Below are 6,770 nucleotides of genomic sequence, written 5' to 3' on the forward strand. Positions count from 1 at the left end.
AAATTAATCAAATTCCTGAAAATACTCGTAATAATATAAGAAAAAAAATAAAAAAACTGGTTAATATAATTTCGAATAGCGATTCATCATTACTTATTCTTTATTATTTCCATAAAATTGAGAAGGTTACCTCGGTGCCGCAAAACGTAAGCTTGTCATGATATAATATATATGTGTTATATCCTTATAAATTGAGGAGACTGGAAAAATCATTAGGCTGTCCTTCGATGTCCCTTCTCTTAGCATAAGGAAATTATTATAAATTTAAAATTATGGAGTATGAAACAATAAATTAGGATATCCTTAAACGCCCTTCTTTTGCATAAAGAACCAACATACAAAAAATGTTCTCTTCTGTCTTTAAAAACTTAATTATATAAATTTCAGATATATACATTTAACTGAATTGTCCAGCTGCTATCGCCTTTTGTATGCTTAATTAGTTATGATAGTAGGAAGTTCGAAGGTAGTCTTCCCCTTACTATTCTTTTTTTTCAAATCCAGGAGTATTATGCTATTTATTCCATAAATAGACCGACGGCCATTGTTCAATTTGCAGGGGCATTTGACTTGCATCCCCTTCTTTAGTTATTTTATACTTTCGAATTTATGTACGGTTGTGATGCTGGGTACGAGTATTTATGAATTTAACCAGGGGTGCAATACTGTATATTCTACACTTACCAACAGTAGTTTTATTTCATCAAAATATTCCCTATTCCGCTTCAATGATGACAAAACTTAGGTTTTGAGGAAATTTTTTCGACAAAATAAGTAAAAAAGGTGTGCTAATTTTTTCTTTAAATGATCACTCAAAATTTCAAAATGGAGCAATCTGTATTTAAAGAAAAATGCAGTTTGATAAGAATAATTTAAAGTAAGTAGTCTTGGTTTATAGTTATCATAATTGATTGATAAATTTTGCGCTCTTAATATGTTGAAAAATTAAGATTTCACAGTTTCGTTCAAAAGTATTAATCATTTTTTGCAATTCTGAAGGGTATATTCAACAGTCAGTTTTTGGCCAAATTTCGCCTTCTTCTAATTGATTGTTGACAAAATCTGGCTCCCTCATATATCCAATCATCTAATCATAACCTTGATTGTAACGTATGCAAGGGGGTTCTTCCAAAAATAGAGCTTATAATGGAAGGTTTTTGCAAGTGAATTATCTAACGAGAAATATCATCAAATATTAATGAAAAGCTGTTGTATAATCTAACTAGAATCCAAAGGTTATATATTTATTTCATAAAAGTTTAAAAAATTGAGCAATTTTCATACAAAAAGGCTAAATGAGTAATTTCGCCGAAAAGGTCAAAAAGAGGAATTTTTTGAGCGATTGAGTGACCGCTTACAATTTCTATGTCCATTGATGACCAATCAAAAACGTTTTGTGGATATTATTTGAAAGAAGATAAATAGGAGACAATATTTCAAAAAAATCTATTGGTCTGTTGAAAAGCAATTTTCAATGGAAACATATTACATACTAGTATTCAATATGTCCGCCCTTTGCTTTGATTACAAATTTAGCTTGATTTGTCATGCAATCAACATAGTTAGGGCACGTTTTATTATAATATTCATCATGATACCAAATCTGAATACTATTACTATTAATTTGTCTAACAACTACATTATCTGTGGCTTGCTTTGATTATTGTTCAATTTATTTTCTATATGGTGCGAGGAATTACCTGGTCACCCAAAAACATTAATCTTGTTTTATTCAAAGAATATATTTGCTTTCCTTGGTTTATAATACTATGCCAAGTTCTTCCGCAATATTCAATCACTTTCAAGAGTATGAAGAAAATTAGTGACTTATATTTTTTATTATTAATGATTGCAGTAAGGGGTATCTTTCACCCATGGCTAAAAGTACTTTACGTACCCCAAAATATATTTTTATAGCGATGCTTTTTGACGCATTCAATATGCTACGCTTGGACACCTTAGCACAAACATGGACTTCAAAATGTGACTCATATGAGAAAATAACTATTACCCACATAAGTACACTCTAATTTACACGAAAATTTTCCCATTTTAGTCTTTTTATTTTCATTGCTCATGTCAATTTTTTTTAGGCAGAGGCTTGCAAGTCATTTTTCCGACTTTAAGGATACTTCACTTGACTGCAGAAAAAAGAGTAAGTTTCTCGATAGAAAGCATTAATTAAAAGATTTTACAATAAATGAATAATTTTTGAACTTGCCCAAATACTTGATATGCAAAAGTCTGTACGCTATATGCTTTTCATCCCAATTTTTAAATATCTTTTTGAAAATACTCTTTTAGGCTCTGTACACACAGCAACTTTATTTATTTATTTTTTTTGGATTCGAGAAGTTTTGAGTCAATGAAAGGAATAAATCCGCTTTATCCTAGGCGGTTAACAATGCTTGTATTCTCGGATTTTTCCATTCTTAAGGCTGTTTTAAAAATATATCTGTTTAAGTGGGATAAAATTGCGGCCACGTGTGGATGTAAATCAAAAGTAAATATATATTTTGCGTTTTCCTCTAAAACTTGGTTTTGTGACAGGAACATCGGGAGTCAACACTGAATCATTTGTATGCTAACAAAGTACAACAGTTAGTTCACAGAAAATACGTTTCTAACAATGCCAAAATGAATTTTTGACTATTACTACTCCTATTCACGGAAAAAAATAAGAATCCCTGTATTATTTAAAAAAATAATTAAAATTACATTTATTTTCAATTAAATATGTTATAAAAGGTGACAAAATGGAAAGAATCTTACAACATTTAAATTAAGAGAAAAGTAAACACAAAATATGTATATTCAGCCTAGAATGGGATTGCATGGGTATTATGAGAGGTGTATAAATTATTATCTAAAAAGCAGGAGCGGCTTTTTCAAGTTGGAAATCCGAACACGCTTTTTTTATGATCCAAAGCTGCAATGATTATTATAATATTATGAGGAGGGAAAATCTCTTCCTCTTACGGATGCTTGCAGCAAATCAAATTAAAAGATATGCCAGTTAATCTGCTCTTCTCCCAAACATTCTTAAAATGTCAGAATGACCACGTTCCTTTTCAGTTGCTTTTATTTTTACATAGCGACATGACATAACTGGGCATTTTTTAAGAACCCCAAATAGGGAAAAAGGCAAGCATTATAAGTTGATCGACATATCTAAAAAATTAGATTAATAATCTTTTTACAATATGATTTATTTATCAAATAAAAAAGTTAGCATATATGTTACTTGTTATTCAAAAACCTAATATTTTATTTTCCTTGTAAAATTTGACATAAATGTGTCAAGATTTTTTATACATTAAAGTATGCGTGTTTTAAAAAAAAGGAAAACAAGTATTTTCACATATGATTGAACAACCTTTTTGTGAAAAAAAACCTGTCAAATATCATTCGATATGGACAGGCAAGTCATTTGCATAAAAAAATATTTTAAGAAATCCGCATATTCAACCTACAATATAATAATTATAATTTATATTGTGAGAGTATTAGTTGACACAGAAGCTAGATATTTACAGAAGTTTCCATAATTTAAAAACTTATTGAGGTATTACATAGTCATAATTCAGTTAACAAACATCCTTTTTTATTTTCGATATCGACGATCCTGAGAAGAGTTTTATTTTTTATATTGGATACTGTTTATTTTCAAACAATTTAGTCCCAAAATTTACATTATTTTTTGTTCCTTTTATAAAATTCACAAAAGAAAAAAGGCATTATGCATTACAGCTGAAATAAATTCTAAACAAATTAACGTAGGAAAATAAAATATACTTTATTTGAAACAACATTCTTGAGGCCTTTCTTTTTATACCATACCAATTATTCTAAACAAAGTTAGAATCATGATGTCGATGAAGAAACAAATACAGTGCTTGATTTTCCCCACGCGAGAGTTCATGTTATTGAAATGATCAATATTGTAGAAGTGAATAGATTTACTATTTTGGGGATGATGAAGGTGTTTGAGGCTGATAACAGGTATAAACAGAAGCCTTGGAGTGAGGTCCACAACATCCAGCAATCGGAGAAGTTCATGAGTACCTTGGGAGACATTATTGGTGCAAATCCTAAAACGTAAATGTGCAAGCTCACAAAAAAAAGAAGTAAATGTTAGTGAAGGGACGATCCGGAATCCGACGAAAGACTTGAGCTTCAAGAGCTACATCTGCAAAAAACACCATCTCATAACAACAACTGTAAAGGTTATAGATGCTACAAATATGCCTAAAAGTGGACATTTTGAATTTTCAGGAATGAAGATGTGGGTTTTCACTAATTAGTAAATCTTAAGATACACACCTTAATCACGTTTAACCTCTTGATGTTTATTTTAAATTTTGTACAATATGATACATTTATGCTTTCAATCACTGTAAGCTTAAGTTAATTTTGTTTTTAACAAAATACTGAAAAGAATTGCAAATATTCTTTTTTTTTTGTTTGTTAATACAACAAAAAGCCAGTGATACTGCAGTGAAATACAGTTACCTATTTGCAACCCATATTCCTTGAAGCCTTAATTGCCTTACATTGATATGGGGAATGAGTTAGAAGCTGCATGTTGACGGTTGCTGAAATAAAGTACTTAGGATAGCTGGGCATATACCCCTTGGGTTTAGTCTTTGGTGAGACTTAAGGACTAATACAAAGAAAAAAAGTCGTCTTTTTATTAATTTTATGAAATTTTGCAATGACTTAACTGGCCAGCCCGCTTGAGATTAGATTAATCTGCATTTGGCCCCAAAACCTTTTTATTAATTTTAAGAAATTTTGCAATGATTTAACTGGCCAACCTGCTTGAGATCAGATTAATCTGCATTTGGACCCAAACCAAGTTGTGTAATTTAGTGGATCTTAGTGAATAGTACGAAATGAAAAATATAAGGATACCTCAAGCTCAATGAGAACAGAGAACACGAATTGTGCGATATAAGTCCATGTTTCTGACTCGTTTTTGGAAGATTAAAATGATTTCTTGAGATACCCTTAATCCCATAGACTCAGTCTTCCATGATTTCTAAAAACTTTAATTATAAATATAGTTATCTATGTATTTCTTGATTAATTTACATATTCTAATTAAAAATAATAATAACCTTCTTTTTAAAGATATAATGAATAATAAATTACTATACATAAGTATTTTTTAAATTATGGCTTGTGGAGTGGATGGCTTCTCATTACCTTGTACAAATCATGTAATGTATCACATTATTTTTCTTACATCCATCATAAATTATTAAAATATACTTATTTTCAAGAATAGCTTGCAGTGTGCAAATATATTTTTTGCATATTTTAGCTTCACCTGGTTGTGTTATTTTCTTGTTATTAAAAGTATTTAAATGCTGAATTTCAACTTTATCTTATGTGGTTTCCAGCTTCAAGATAGAAAGACAAAGTGGGAGTGCGGGAAACTTAAGCAATGTACATATGATTTTTTGGGTTGTAAATAAAAAAATGTTTCGCAAAAAAAAACACACCATATCATTTTAATCAAAACAATAACATCAAAACGATGGACCTTGAAAGTATTCGTACATTTTCGGCCAAAATAGTTTTGGCTTTCTTCCTAATCTGACAGTCATTCTGCCGAGTTTGTAGTGTAGGAAATGGTGGAGAGGAAGGTGAGGTCGTAGTTCAGTCATAAGGTAGTAATGGTTGATGCTAAGCTATATGTTTCACTAATTTAAATATTTGATCTTTTGTTGTTTTATGTATAGAATGAAATTAGGGTAATAGGAAATATATATTTATTTATATACTTTTTTTGCACGTAAAGGTATTGAGTTTTTAGGTTCATCTTCTACGTTTTCATTCTTGCCAAAATAGTTAAGTCACGAAAACATAAATTCACCAACATGCCCCGGACCAGCAGAAAAGGGTCGTTCAGTCAATTCAAGATTTGAAATCCCATTTTTTGAGAAATGAATTAATGGTTATCCACACAAAAAACAGTGCCCTCAATCCCAAAGGATGGATCAATCTTGCAAAGTGTTAAAAAAGATAAAATTACAGGTTCCAAAACTTGTTTGCTCAGACTCGAAGAGTTTTTATTGTGGAAATGGCCTACAACGTCCAAAATGGTCCTGTATGGGCCAAGGGTTGGAACAATTATGTCAGACGTATGCTCAGATAACAAAAACCTGCGTCGGTCACAGTCTAGGCAGGTATGTGTGAGGGGGAAAGACGTCATTTTTCTTTATTCTATCTGGTGTCAAGGTAAATGCCATGAACTTCCTGGAGGACGTTGTCGAGGTTCATATAAAGCCTTAGACTGACCATGCGTTTAAAAATGAGTCTTGGACCTTTTTATAAGATGAAGCTCCCTCACACATTTTCGAAATCACGTAGGGCTGGCTCACATTGAATTTTCCAAACTTTTGTCACAGGAAAAATAGCCTCCCAGCTCCCCAGATTTAAATCATCTGGACTACTCCTTTAGATCCATTCTGACGAAAAGATATGCGCTAAGCCCAATAAGAATTTTGAAACCCTGAAGTCTTCGCTATTTTAGGCATGATCGCCAAATAGATGATAAAGTTGTCTGTGATGCCAACAAGGACTTTTTGGGCTGTCTGACAGTAACTGTGAGATCTGGAGACGTCCTTTTAGATTGAAATTCTTGGATGCTGCAAAAAATTAAATAAAATAATATTTATGAAGTTTAAATGTCGTAATTTCAAAAATGCAATTCTCTTAACGTTTTTCTAGATTATTTTAATTTTTGTACATCCTATACAGTT

Source organism: Lepeophtheirus salmonis, chromosome 4 (genome assembly GCF_016086655.4).
Source record: "Lepeophtheirus salmonis chromosome 4, UVic_Lsal_1.4, whole genome shotgun sequence".
NCBI lineage: Eukaryota > Metazoa > Arthropoda > Copepoda > Siphonostomatoida > Caligidae > Lepeophtheirus > Lepeophtheirus salmonis.